This window comes from Bufo gargarizans, chromosome 8 (assembly GCF_014858855.1).
Source record: "Bufo gargarizans isolate SCDJY-AF-19 chromosome 8, ASM1485885v1, whole genome shotgun sequence".
In the NCBI taxonomy this organism is placed as follows: domain Eukaryota; kingdom Metazoa; phylum Chordata; class Amphibia; order Anura; family Bufonidae; genus Bufo; species Bufo gargarizans.
The window spans coordinates 118,576,828-118,592,205 of NC_058087.1; the positions used below are offsets into that span (position 1 = coordinate 118,576,828).

Sequence of the window (15,378 nt, forward strand, 5' to 3'; positions counted from 1 at the left end):
TGAAATTTTGCATTGTAAGCTAATTGACCTTGTAAAATATATAAGACCAAATTAAATATTGGGTTTGCAAATAACTTTGAAAAAGGCCATTGCAGAGTTTAAATTTTGAGATGTAGGCGCCAAGTATATCTGGTTCACACAAAGTTGTTTTGTAGAGGTTAAACAAATGTCATTTTGGAACGGTTGTAGTCAAATTTGGTAATTAATGTTTTCATGTCATTTTCCAATACAGTACTGTGGACAGTCTGGAACAGGCCGAAGACTCAGAGGAGGCATTGAGTGGCGAAATTTCGCCAGTATTTTCTCCGGCCACCAGCCCTGCACCAACGCCAGCTCTGGAGCCAGACGAGCCATCCCAGGCTGAGGCCTCAAGATCACCCCGCAGCCACAGCTCAGGAGACGCTGCAATGTCCCTCAAACTTCCTCTGGGCAAGAAACTCGTGAGGCTATAGATGCCCGATTTATTGAATTCCGTGCCCAGAGGAGGAGTGACGGCATTGAGGGGTCTACACTGAGGGGCCTAGCAAATATTTTCCGTCAAGTTCCTGCGGCCAAACATCCCGAATGCGTGGCAGCACTGGCCATGGTCATTCAAATGTATGCATCAAATTATGAAGGAGACCTCTTGACAGAAATCAATGACCTCCGGCGGAGAGTCTTAAATATTGCTCCTCATGTTCCTGACCCCGGCTACTCACCAGCCTCCGATGCAACCTCCTGGCCCATCTTTCCCACAGCAACCAACCTACTAGCGGTTCCAAGGCCCAACACCATCCAATATTCAAACAAGGATGGCAACTCGGGCCAGTGATCCTGGCCACGTGCGGCCACAAGCTGAATATCACCCAGGGCCATTTACAAGAGAACTGTTCGATCTCTAATTTTTTTTATTTTTTTATTTATGTTTATTTGTATGTGTTAATGCATTATTCTTTATGGGTTCGAGATATGTGTTCGATAAAACAAATTGAACCAAAAAATGTTATTTCAAAGTCTGTTTTTATATTAAACCAAACAATATTGACAGTTCATAAATGCAATTTATACAGACATATAGACGCACACGAGGTCTCAATGAACATAATATTTATTTGGTAGGGACAGATTACGTTAAGGGTATTATGTGTATATGAGGTATTAGAAGATTTTTTGGCCAATGACATACATTTCTAATGATGTGACTGGGGTTCACAGTTCCATTCAAACATCATTAGTATGGATATGTACGTAAAAAAATCTGCTGGCGAAAAAAACTCAGCCCGCAAGCCCACGTCAAGGGTCCTCAGTCTCTTGCGAGTCCCTACACTCAACTACTGCAATAAATGTCATTAATCTATCTAGAAAAATAAATAAAAATAGCGTCCCATGGCAAGGATCCCTCTGGGCTGTAAAAGTAGTCTGCATAGAGTTCCCGAACTGCAATGCCTGCAGTCCCAGGTCGTCTATGCAGGGTCCTTTCCAAACCCAAATCTGATGACGTTGGAGCATCTTCCAGGTCAACAGAAGAGGAAGCCTCGTGAATCCTGGTGAAGTTGTGCAGAACAACACAAGCTTGAATCACCAGGGTAGCATTCTCCGGATCCATCTGTATGGATGACAAAAACGCACTCCACTTGCTAGACAGTATCTCAAAAGCGCACTCAACATACCGACATGCACGAGTCAACCGGTAGTTGAAAATACGCCTTCAGTCATCCAAACCACGCTTAGGAAAGGGCCGCATAACGTGGGGAGTCAATGCAAACCCTTCATCCGCCACGATGACAAATGGAGCCGGCGGACTTGCATATCTGGGCAGTCTTCTGGACTCTGGCAGGGCAAGCTGGTTGGCACGAAGCCGCTCACCCATTCTAGAAGCACTAAAGATGCGAGCATCCACAGTGCTTCCATAGGCCCCGATATCAACCATTATAAACCGGTAGTTACTGTCAGCAACAGCCATTGAAAAATACTTTTTATAATTGAAGTATCGGAACCCTGAGTGTGGCGGCTTCTTCACATGGATGTGTTTACCATCCATTGCCCCGATGCAGTTTGGAAACTGCGCAGAAATTTGGAAGCCCTCAGCAATCCGAACCCTTGGGCAGCAGCATCACCGTCTCTCGGAGTTGCTGCCAGATGACATGGCAGGTGTGTCGTACGTCGAGGTTCCTAAAAGAAACTCAAAATGCAGGGATGCAAATGAGTTCCCTGTGGCAAAGAATCTGTGGGACAAAAAAAATAAAATAAGCAGGACATCAAAATGGAAAAAACAAGATTCATGAATCACTTATAATGTTGCATACAAGACATGATATTAGACACCATATGTCAGTGGTGGCAAAACTATGGCATGGGTGCCAGAGACAGCACTCTGGGCCCTCTCTGTGGGCACCCACACCCTTGAAAAATTCTTCTGTTTTACAATCTACCTTCAAGTTTGCAAAAAATCATCTGCGCAGGGCGCACTAGGATCAGGTCAGGCAGCACTGCATGTAAGCAGGCTAATATAGCACAATGATCTAATACATGGAATAAAAACTAAATTGGACTATATAAATTCTATTAAAATTGCCATTTTGTCACTTTGCTTTTTAAAAAAAGTGTTTTTGGTAATACTGGATAAACTCAGCTTGTAATTGGATCGCCACCACTGACCTTTGTCGTTTATAGACACAAATAAATACTTTTAAAAAAAAAGGGGGCTTGGAGCAAAACACTTTCCGACTTCTGGGGTGTGGGCAGTAGTACCACAAGTATAAGGGACAACAAGTGACTTAAGCCCCTTTGAACTGCTCCAAGTAATAAGACAGATGGAATGTTTATGGGAACATTATGCCTGAGGAGGTTGTTAGCTAAAAAACAAGGGGGATGGCAGCACCACAATCCACCAAAATAGTGTACAGACCTGTATCTAGGCTTCAGGGCGGGAGGTGCATGCAGATAGGGATCCTGACTGAGGGGCCCAATTGTCACAGACACTTCACTAATCCTCTGCACTCACCAATAATAGTTCCAAAAAGAATATTTATTCACTCAGACAGGCAGACTCCAGCCTGCTGTAACATGGCTGTCTGAACGAATAAAACACCATTTTTGGAAAAACTAGTGCAGAGTGTCTGGAGTCCGTTAGATGAACTCAATTTGGAAATTTGGACTAAAAAACTAAAAACCAACAATATTGGGAGGTTATGTGGTAGGGATTAATGGTATAAAACAAAACCAAGATAAATATTTCAAGAAAACATTAGGGGCAAAGAAAAGTTGCTTCAGCAAACAGAAGCACATGTCTAACAGCAGCCATTTTGTAGCACATGTTATCCCTGACAGAAGCAGTGCACATTACTGGTGATAATTTAATTTGAAAATATTGCTTACCTCAACGTGACGATGAGCCTTTCCTCAGGAGAAATGCTGCGCCTCATATTGGTGTCATAAAGGTAAGGACAGTACGTAGAGATGACAGCAAGCTATCAAAGGTACCCACTGACATCCGACAGAAGGAATAGAACTTCTCTGGATGCAGTCGCAGATCTTGGTATAGGGTATGGAAGTGTCCTTTCCGGTAACGTTGTGAAACAATCGGATGGACCCAAAATCGTCGTCTTTGACACTGTTTCTCATCCATCAAAGGAGTGCGCTGTCCCCAACGCCGAGAAACCAGCCAATGCAGCAAGACCTCATTCTCAGAATCAGACATGGTGATGCAGCAAAGAGAAGCAGCCAAAATAACCTCTGTACTCTGGAAAGACTACAGAAAATGGCCACAAATGCATACTCGGGTGCCCTTGATTTATACCAGTATCCTGGGTGGAGATAGTAAAATTTCATTTTTTTCACAATTCCTTAATTTTTGACGGTCCGCCCAAAAAAAAAAAAAAACGGACACGGATCACGGACTAACGGAACCCCGTTTTGCGGACCGAGAAAAAACACTGTCGTGTGCATGAGGCCTTAACTGTAGAGTAGATAAAGATAACCAATTCAAACAAATGAGTCAAAAATTAGACTTGTTCATTTATTTATTGATGAAAATGATGCAATATTACTTGGGTGAGTGGCTAAAGTATGTGAACCTTTTATGATTAGCAGATAATTTGAAGGTGAAATTAGAGTCAAGTATTTACAATCAATGGGATGGCAATCGGGTGTGAGTGGGTGACTTGTATATAAAGAACAGAGATATTTGATCTACACAACACATATGTGAAAAAATCATGGCACAAACAAGAAAGATTTCGAAGGACCTCTGAAGAAAAGTTGTTTATGCTCATCAGGCTGATGAGTTTGGACTTAAAAATCTACAAACAAGTACAAAAGATTTGTACAAATAGTGGGCATTTGTACATTATTACTCTCCCCAGGAGTGAGCAACCAAGAAACATCATGCTAAGAGTAAGGTGTAAATTAATCCTCGAGGTCACAGGACAGAAGGCTATTGGAACAATGTATTGTGGACAAATGAGACCAAAATAGAACTTTCACATTCTACCCTGGGCAAGTTGTCGCCGCCTTGTTCTTGACCAGCCAATTTTTCGCAAATCTGAAGTGTCAATTTATGTGGTAATAATTTTGGAACACTTTTACCTATCTAAGGACTTCTTTAACACTAGCGTTTTTGCTGGATCCGGCAGGGTTCAGCAAAAAACGCTTCCGTTACTGATCATACAAACATATGCATCCGTTATGAACGGATCCGTTTGTATCCTCTGTAACATAGCCTAGAGGGATCCGTCATGAACTCCATGCTGCGGTTTTCTCTCTGGTATATGAACGGAATGCATTTTGGAGCATTCCGTTCTGTTCAGTTACGTTTTGTCCCTATTGACAATGAACGGGGACAAAACGGAAGCGTTTTTTTTCCGGTATTGAGACCCTATGATGGATCTCAATACTGGAAAATATTAACGCCAGTGTGAAAGTAGCCTAAGCCATTCTTGGATTGTTTTCTCATTACATATTGTGCTTCATGTTAGTGGTCAATTTAAGTTGATGTTACACCTTTATAAAAAAAAAAAAAGGTTGCAATTTTCAAAATGTGAATTTATCTGCTTTTAAGACAGATACCTTATAAAATAGTTATAGTATTACTTCACATTCCCCGTATTTCCATCCATTACATATCCTCTTTTTGTTGACATCATTTTCTAAATGTCATTTTATTTTTTAGAACGTTAAAAGGCTTAAAATTTTAGATACAATTTAACCCCTTAAGGACCGGGCTCATTTTTACCTTCCGGACCAGGCCATTTTTTGAAAATCTGACTAGTGTCAATTTGTGGTGATAACTTTAAAACTCTTTGACTTATCCAGGCCATTCTGAGAGTTTTTTTTTTTTCGTCACGTATTGTACTTCATGACACTGGTAAAATGGAGTAAAATAAAATTAATTTGTATGTATTAAGAAATACCAAATTTGGAAAAATTGGCAATTTTTTAAGTTTCAATTTGTCTACTTCTATAATACATAGTAATACCTCCAAAAATAGTTATTACTTTACACTTTACATTCTCCATATGTCTACTTCATGTTTGGATCATTTTAGGAAGGATATTTTATTTTTTGCGGATGTTACAAGGCTTAGAAGTTTAGTAAATCTTGAAATTTCTCAGAATTTTCAAAAACCAACTTTTTAAGGACCAGTTCAGGTCAGAAGTCACTTTGTGAAGCTTACATGAGAGAAACCACCCCAAAATGACCCCATTCTAGAAACTACACCCCTCAAGGTATTCAAAACTGATTTTACAAACGTTGTTAACCCTTTAGGTGTTCCACAAGAGTTATTGGCAAATAGAGGTGACATTTCAGAATTGAATTTTTTTGGCAAATTTTCCATTTTACTATTTTTCTTCCAGTTACAAAGCAAGAGTTAACAGCCAAACAAAACTAATTATTTATGGCCCTGATTCTGTAGTTTACAGAAACACCCCATATGTGGTCGTAAACTGCTGTACGGGCACAGGGCAGGGCGCAGAAGGAAAGGAATGCCATACGGTTTTTGGAAGGCAGATTTTGCTAGACAGTTTTTTTTTTTGGACACCATGTCCCATTTGAAGCCCCCCCCCGATGCACCCTTAGAGTAGAAACTCCAAAAAAGTGACCCCATTTTAGAAACTACGGGATAGGGTGGAAGATTTGTTGGTACTAGTTTAGGGTACATATGACTTTTGGTTGCTCTATATTACACTTTTTGTGAGGCAAGGTAACAAGAAATAGCTTTTTTTGGCACCTTTTTTTGTTGTTGTTTACAACATTCATCTGACAGGTTAGATCATGTGGTATTTTTATAGAGCAGGTTGTCACAGACACAGCGGTACCTAATATGTATACAATATTTTTATTTATGTAAGTCTTGCACAATGATTATATTTTTGAAACAAAAAGAATCATGTTTTAGTGTTTCCATAGTCTAAGAGCCATAGTTTTTTTTTTTTTTTTTTTTTTCAGTTTTTGGGCGATTTATCTTGGGTTGGCCGGATATGATTTTTGCGGGATGAGATGACTGTTTGAAAGGACCAATTTAGTTATGAAATCGCTTTGAGGGGCTTACATAATAGAGAATGTCCGTAAATTACCCCATTTTTGAAACTATGCCTCTCAAGTTATTCAAATTTGAATTTACAAACTTTGTTACCCTTTAGGTTTTCCACAAGAATAAAAGAAAAATAGAGGAGAAATTTAAAAATGTCTTTTTGTTGCAGATTTTACATTTTAATAAACTGTATGTTTAACACAGCAAGGGTTAACTGTTGTAGAAATATTAATAGTTGTAATCTGCTCTCCAATATCTTTGTGTAAGGAAATGTAAGCCCCCTTTCCCTCAGCCGCAGTCAGAGCCAGACCCAGGTGTTACCATCTTGACTTCTTGCTGAGCAACTCCTCTCCTCCCTGCCCAGTCTGTTTCTTTTATTCGCTCACAAAAGGTGTAAAAGGGGCTGGCCCAAGACAAGGATACAGGAAGTGATGACATAGGAAGACAAGAATAACCTAGCCAGCTAACAAACACATGTATACTATAACCTACCATTACCACTGGAGCTAATGTTATCCAGCCTTGCTCAGTGATCAATGCCAAATAAAATTACTATGATCCTCATGCAGGTTTACTTACAGTACAGCGTCATTATCTCCAGAGACAACAAATGCACGTTCCTTTCATATATTGTTCTCTTAACAAATGCATCCACAAAGCCAATAAATCAACTTCTTGCGCGGGGGCCCTAGCCGGCGGCAATACATGAGCCAACAAAACACTGCTCTGCTGAACACATCAGTCTCCCCCGGCCCACAGCCCAGTGCTTAGCACATGGACCATTCGCCGACAGAGACCTCTGCGCCCAGCAGCTGTGACAGGACATACACTGGAAGATATGCGCTCCAATGGTTTACCCTGACACTGAGAGACATGATGACAATACACAATATATTAAATACACAACCTAATAAAATTTCCACAACACAACCAAACAATCCTCTGATTCTGCACTTTACAGAAACACTCTGTATATGATCGTAGACTGCTGCATGGGCACACCGCATGGCTCACAAAGGAAGGAGCATTATATGGGTTTTGGAGGGCAGATTTCACAGACAGATATGGACTGCTCTTAGAGCCTACAGGTACATTTTGCGATGGGCCGATGCCCAGGGTACTGCCTGAGCCCTCTTCATGGCCGTCCGATACTAGGGGAATCAGGAACTTTGTTTACCTGGCTGGCATTCACAGGTGCCCTCTTAAATTCAACTGTATCACCCTCTTCAGGACAGTGATACAGTTCAATACTGTGGCACATGAAGCAGTTTATTGTGCTGCATTGTGGTATGTGGTTCTGCTGGGGCTGTAGTTTTGCTGCACTAAGATACTGTTAGCCCATCCTTCTGTCAAACTGGATCCACCTACAACATGGGGCTAACTTTTAGTTTTTGTTTTTTTTCAGGGGTCACTAAGTGTTCAGTCTGCCTGTGCCCGCTGATGCACCTCTACAGTGGAAACCCCCCAAGAGTGACCCCATTTTGGAAAATTGACCCCCAAAGAATATTTCAAGAATCTTTTGAGAGACTATGAAATTCCTACAGTGGAAACAAAACAAAAAATTACCCCATTTTTGAAACTACACCCTCCAAAGAATGTTTTAAAGGTGTGCACATTGTCCAAACAGGCATTTCATAGAATTTACTAAATCTTGGTTTGTGAAAATGAAAATGTCCCTTTAGGCCCAGGTTTTTCATTTCCTTTTTACTAGGGATAACAGGAGAAAATCACACCACAATTTGTAAGTCATTCTAAATACAGCAACACCTCATGTTGTCGTAAAGTGCTGTGTGGACACACAGCAGGGTCCAGAAGAGAAATGGCACCATGTGCATTTGAGGATTAGTTTGGCCGACAACTTCAGAGGCTCTAAGGTTAAATAAATAAAAAGAAACCTCCAAGAAGTGACCTCATTTTCAAAAACCACATCCCTCGCAAAATTTACCAGTGGGGGTAGTGAGAAATCTGACCCCACATGTGTTTTTCAAAAATCAATTCACAGCAGGTGGTACAAAGTGAAAACTGTCATTTTTACACAGATATGCCATTTCAGTGCCCAATATTTTAAGTTGTTAGGTGGGTCCTGCTAGGTACTGAAATGCCATAAATTCAGACCTAAACTGCTGTTTGGGTATGCCACAGGATTCTGAAGGTAAACACCACTATTTGGCTTTGCAGCAGAGCTTTTGATGATTTGGTTTACAGTTGCCATGTTTCTTTTGAACAGTATCTGTGTGCCAGCACAGACATTTTCTGAGAACTATAATGAGTTTCCATTATCATTGGTTCTATTTTTGGGTACATACGACTTGTTGTTTGCTTCTTGGGCTACTTTCACACTTGTGGTGTTAATTCCGGTATTGAGATCTGGCAGAGGATCTCAATATTGGAATTAAATTGATACGTTTTGATTTTGCACATAAGGATGCATCCGTTCCATTTGGATGCTGTGTGTGAAATTTAAAACTGATCCGTCACTAAATACATTGAAAGACAATGGGTGACAGATGCGTTTTTTTAAATAAATAAAAATCCCAGCTGCCTTGCTTGCTTGAATCTTATGTCTTTATTATAAAAAAGTAGTCCTCTAACGGGACGCGTTTCGGCACATATAGCCTTCCTCGGCCATATCACAAATGACAATACATTCCATTTTAAAGGTATCCAATCACATCACATGCTTATGACATCGTCAAATGACCAATCAATTGGACAAGTGTAACCTGGCGTAAAACATTTCACCTGAACTCTGGTTTCATATAGAAACATCATTCCATTATCGCAATGTGGCGGCCTGTGAAAAAAATATATCACAATAAATATTGAATCGATAAAAGAACCTTAAAATGCCATAACTTCATAATCCCTATTTAGAACTCTGGGCTGCAGTGTATCTAAAGTGTGGATCCAGAATGCTTCCCTCCTTAATGAAAGTTATTTTTTATGTCTCCTCCTCTTCGTGGAGGGCAAACCTGCTCTATCACCTGGTATTTTAACTGTGAAATAGAATGTCTATCGGTAGCAGTAGATTTTTCTTGTGAATCGTTGACTTGTGTTTACAAATCCTGTTTCTAATGATCTGCATGGTCTCTCCCATGTATAAAAAAACGCAAGGGCATTTAATCAGATATATCACATTTAGATGTGTCACAAGTGTAGTAACCCCTGATCCTATAGGATTTCCCTGTGTATGGGTGGTAAAAATATGGGCCCTTTGCCACATTGGAGCACTGCATACAATGCAGACATGGGAACGTTTCGATTTTCTGTTGCATCAAGGTTCTCTGAACCTGACTTCCTCTCATACTTCCCATGTCTGCATGTATCAACTGATTTCTAAAGTTGGAATTTCGTTTGTTACAAATGAGTGGTGTATTCTGAAACTCCTTAACTCCTGGCCTGGATACGCTCTTCCCAATACATGCCAGTGTTTATGGAGTATGTTATCTATGCAATGGTTAAAGGAATGGTATTTGTGTATAATTGCTATACGTTCAACTTTGTATCTGTTGTTGCATCGCCGATTCCCTCACCTTTTGATAATTATTTTGGGGGATAATTTCTCTCCAAAAATCTAGATGCCATTTCCTCCATTCTTCTCTGCTGGGTTAAAGGGTCTGTCGCCATCTTTTCTACTCTCATGTATTGGGACTTGGGTTGGCCTTTTTTGTAGCTGGTGGATGAGCGTTTTGATAGTGCAGGATACTATTCCTATATGTTTTCTTCCTATGGTGATCTGTGTTTAAATTTCCATCTTTATTTTTTATTACTACGGTGTCTAGAAAGGAGACATTTTCCTTATTGTATGTCATAGTAAATTTAAGTTCCTCCCAGATCCCATTTAGTTATTCAAGGAAAAGGAGGAGTGACTTGATTGGCCCCGCCCATATGAAAAAAACGTCATCAATGAATCTTTTCCATGAAACAACTCATGAGAATATATAAATTGTTGTTCAAAAGATGACATATACGAATTTGCGTAGGGCGGGGCCACATCGCGCCGATAAAGATCATCACCAAACGAAATTGTGATTCTCATATAAGACCAGTTGTAACAGATTCATGAAAAATTCCTGCTGGTTTTTAGACTAATGGCTTGAACATAGCAGAGCTAGAGTAGCATCCATGCCCTTACTGTTCTCTATCGACGTGTATAAACTGACCATATCTATTGTTACCAGCCAACTGTCTCCAGATCCTTTATGCTTTTTAAGAAATGTGTTGTGTCTAGTAGGAAAGACGCAGGACTATTGCTAGGGGGGGATAGTATTGCGTTAACCGAAGCCAAAAATGGGTCAAACCGGTAGATTATCCAGAGTTTTATGCACTTTGGGTAGTACATAAAATACTGTAGCCACTGGCGAATAGTTAATTAAAAAATCATATAGTTTTTTATCCATCACTCCCCGGTCAATTGTTCCGCAAGATAAGATTGAAAGCACATTTTTCCTTAAAGGGAGTCTGTCACCTAATCCAAACCTTTTAGACCGCCCAGATCAGGTTACAGACTCCTGTCCCCTTATTACAATGGTGCCTTTATTTGTGCTGTCCCTCGCATTGATCTTCCAAAAAAGACTTTTAAAACTTATGCTAATGAGGTTTGGCAAGTGCCCAGGGGCGGCATTACTGCAGCAAGTGCCCAGAAAACCACACCTATTTCCCCCCTCCTTTCCTATTATTACCTCCTCCTCTCCTTCACAAATCTCGCTCCTGCGCCGCTTTACACTTGTCCTGCACCTGCGAACTGCTGTGCCCATTATGGGCAGAGGAACAGGAAGTAACCAGCCGCTGCAGAGGACTGCAGTGAAGCCAAAGAAGGGGCGGGTTGGCGCAGCAGCGTCTTTCCTCTAGCAGGCGCGAGATTTGTGAGGGAGAGGAGGAGGTAATAATAGGAAAGGAGGGCGGGCCAGAGAGGTGAAATAGGTGTGGTTTTCTGGGCACATTGCCCAGGGGCCTGGGCACTTGCTGCAGTAACGCCGCCCCTGGGCACTTGCCGAACCTCATTAACATACGTTTTAAAAGTCTTTTTTGGAAGATCAATGCGAGGGACAGCACAAACAAAGGCACCATTGTAATGAGGGCACAGGAGTCTTTAACCTGATCTGGGTGGTCTAAAAGGTTTGGATTAGGTGACAGACTCCCTTTAATGAAAAATGTGCTTTCAATCTTATCTGTAAGGCTCTATTCAGACATCCGTATGTGTTTCGCGGATCCGCAAAACACATACAGACGTCTGAATGGAGCCTTACAGGGGGGTGATCACCCCATATAGACTCCCTGATCACCCACCTGTCATTGATCATCCCCCCCCCCCCATGTAAGGGGGAGCCGCACATTGCCAGAACTATATAGAAAATGCCTTTTCTTCTCCGCACATTGCCAGAACTATATAGAAAATGCCTTTTCTTGTCCGCAATTGCGGACAAGAATAGGACATGTTCTATAGGCTCTACAAAAAACGCAGTGTTCACCCAATCAGGCCTGATCTTGTGTGCACACTTGCGTTCAGTCCGCCCCACCGCAGTGAGAGAAAATGTTTTTTTCTGATCACTGCAAAAACACCATAAAATCGCTGCGGTGCTATAAAAAGATCACTTTTGAGGGGCATAGCGAGTTCATAGAATTTTTTTTTTTTTTTTTTTGGGCACAAGTTAGCGGAAATTCTTTTTTTTAGTTTTTTTCTTACAAAGTTTAATATTCCACTAACTTGTGACAAAAAATAAAATCTCACATGAACTCGCCATACCCATCACGGATTTTCAAATGCGTAAAATATTTTAGACATTTATATTCCAGACTTCTTCTCACGCTTTAGGGCCCCAAAAATGCCAGGGCATTATAAATACCCCACAAATGACCCCATTTTGGAAAGTAGACACCCCAAGGTATTCGCTGAGGGGCATATTGAGTCCATGAAAGATTGAACTTTTTGTCACAAGTTAGTGGAAAGGAAGACTTTGCGAGAAAAAACAAAAAAATATAATTTTCCTCTAACTTGTGCCAAAAAAAATAAAAAATCTCCATGCCCCTCACGGAATACCTTGGGGTGTCTTCTTTCCAATATTGGGGTCACATGTGGAGTATTTATACCGCCCTGGCATTTTAGGGCCCTCCTAAAAGGTACTCATTGGAATTTGATTTCAAAGGAAGGGCTGGGCACTCTCAATATCTGGAGTAGGTGGTATTTTATTGAATAAAGTCCTATATGACAAACAGTACCTATAGACACAAAAACAATTCAAAAATTGATTAAGAACACAATATTCCTATAAAACACAATGGTTGTTTTTTGATCTAATGTCCAAAATTTTGCATAAATAATCACAAGATAAAAAGTGGCATTATATTCGAGATTATTTCTTAATATTCGATCCAATTTCCAGAATTATACATATAATCGTGAATTATCCGAATTTTTTCTGTATAATTTTTAGTCTGTTTAGTAGACAAACTGCAACATCGAGAAATGTCTTCAAATAGGACTATGTATCGATTTATATTTTTCATCGCAAATACTAATTCCATCTCTAATTGTATTGTCTACTCACGAAACAGATGTACGTAGGTGGATCCAATCGACAGTCTGCGGCATCCCGCGTGGTAATTCAAGTCCGATCCTCCGCTGCTGCTTATTCAGGTGAGTATCGACTTTACCGTGGAATAGTAATATATACGACTTAGGGCTTTTTCACACCTGCGTTCTTTTCTTCCGGCATAGAGTTCCGTCATCGGGGCTCTATGCCGGAAAAATCCTGATCAGTTTTATCCTAATGCATTCTGAATGGAGTGAAATCAGTTCAGGATGCATCAGGATGTCTTCAGTTCCGGACAGGAAAGTTTTTTGGCCGGAGAAAATACCGCAGCATGCTGCGCTTTTTGCTCCGGCCAAAAATCCTGAAGACTTGCCGCAAGGCCGGATCCTGAATGAATGCCCATTGAAAGGCATCGATCCGGATCTGGCCTTAAGCTAAATGTCGTTTCGGCGCATTGCCGGATTCGACGTTTAGCTTTTTCAGCATGGTTACCATGGCTGCCGGGACGCTAAAGTCCTGGCAGCCATGGTAAAGTTGCTGCCATGGTAAAGAGCAGTATACTTACCGTCCGTGCGGCTCCCGGGGCGCTCCAGAGTGACGTCAGGGCGCCCCAGGTGCATAGATTACGTGATCGCATGGCACGTCATCCATGCGCATGGGGCGCTCTGACGTCATTCTGGAGCGCCCCGGGAGCCGCACGGACTGTAAGTATGTCGCTCCCAGCTCCTACTATGGCAACCAGGACTTTAATAGCGTCCTGGCTGCCATAGTAACACTGAAAGCATTTTGAAGACGGATCCGTCTTCAAATGCTTTCAGTACACTTGCGTTTTTCCGGATCCGGCGTGTAATTCCGGCAAGTGGAGTACACGCCGGATCCGGACAACGCAAGTGTGAAAGAGGCCTTATGCAGAAATTTCGACAACAAAGCAATTCAAGTCCGATCTTCCGCTGCTGCTTATTCACGTGAGTATCGACTTTACGTGGAACAGTAATATACGACTTATGCAGAAATTTCGACAACAAATGTCCTTTGCCGTTCTCTTCAACAGGTTCAGGTTTTCACTTACTGGCGTCAGTAGCTCCTTTATATTTCACGGCTCCACAAATGCATGCGGTGTGCCCTCGATAATTTTTCTCCAAAATGTCCAAAGCTGCGACAGCTGGTGGTCCTTGTGTTGAATAGGGGGGTCCAGCACCAAACGCGTTTCGGGGCTCTAAGTGGCTCCATCATCAGTGGTTCACCTCCCCTCCATAATGCCTCTCTTTTTATAGGAGGATTAGAGACATGCAAAATGAGAAATGGATCTGGTTTTCCTCAAAAACATTTGGATCAAACATTACTCTTTTCTCCACTAAAAACACTATATAGTGTATTAGAAAAGCAATTCATAGTGAGCAGTGGCGAGAATCACAATTTAGGATCCTGCATAAAGCTACATATGCATACAATCTCTCATATTCTAATGCCCCAGCACACTATCTTAGGGAGTGCCCTAAATGCTCGCAACCTAAAGCAGATCTTTTGCATGGTCTTTGGAGTTGCCAACGCATTAAGCCATTATTGGATGACTTAAAATCTTTGATTAAAGAGATATGGGAGGTAGAGATGAACGCAGATCCCCCAACAGTGCATATTTCAATATATTCCAGTGGGCCAGGATATCTCACAAGGAAAAGGGGTAGCGTAACTGGGGATACATATAGTCCTCATGGCGGCGAAAAAATGCCTTTTGCGACATTGGCTGGTAACTACTTTACCCACTAGAGAAGAAGTAATAGGACTGACAAAAAGGATGCTCTATTTGGAAAGATTAGAAGCGGGTAAAAACAAGGAGAAGGCAATAGCAAAGTTCATGAAAAAATGGAGGAAACTGATTGAACATACCTTGACAAGGGAAGAAATAAAAGAGTTAATGACACCATTTGAGCTAACCAAGTGGTATTTAGAAGCGAAGGTGAAGGGCAAGCTGGGATTATTAGAGATCTGAGTGTGTAGTCATAGATAATATCATGTAGTAGAAGCAAGGAGGGAGTAATGAGATTGTTAGGAGCAGCAGATGTTGGGGGGGGAGATATGTTTAATGTTTTGACTGTAAGATTGTCTAATGATGTAAACTAATGACATAAAAAGATGTATGTGAAAGTATCTGATATGGATAATGGTTATATATTCCATGTTTTATATCTTCTGTAATATGCAACGATATGCTTTATACATCTGAATAAAGAAAGTTAGAAAAAAAAAAAAAAGACTATTCTACAATAATCTTCATTATGCAAATTCAATGAGTTCTGTGGATCATATTGCACCAAAAAACGCAAAATATCAGA

The 15,378-nt window shown here is 41.0% G+C and overlaps 1 protein-coding gene across 4 annotated transcripts in view; it reads left to right on the top strand.

Moving 5' to 3' along the window:
- CALCRL (calcitonin receptor like receptor) overlaps nt 1–15,378 on the top strand; it is a 472,379-nt gene that overhangs the window by 59,210 nt on the left and 397,791 nt on the right. The window contains exon 2 of one of the 4 annotated variants that reach the window (XM_044302868.1): nt 13,068–13,149. The exons of 2 other annotated variants lie outside the window; for them this stretch is intronic. The gene's annotated coding sequence lies outside the window, so the exon portion shown is untranslated. Of the gene's footprint in view, nt 1–7,944; nt 8,119–13,067; nt 13,150–15,378 lie in introns of those variants that run through there. One more of the 4 variants, XM_044302869.1, reaches the window with a different exon arrangement.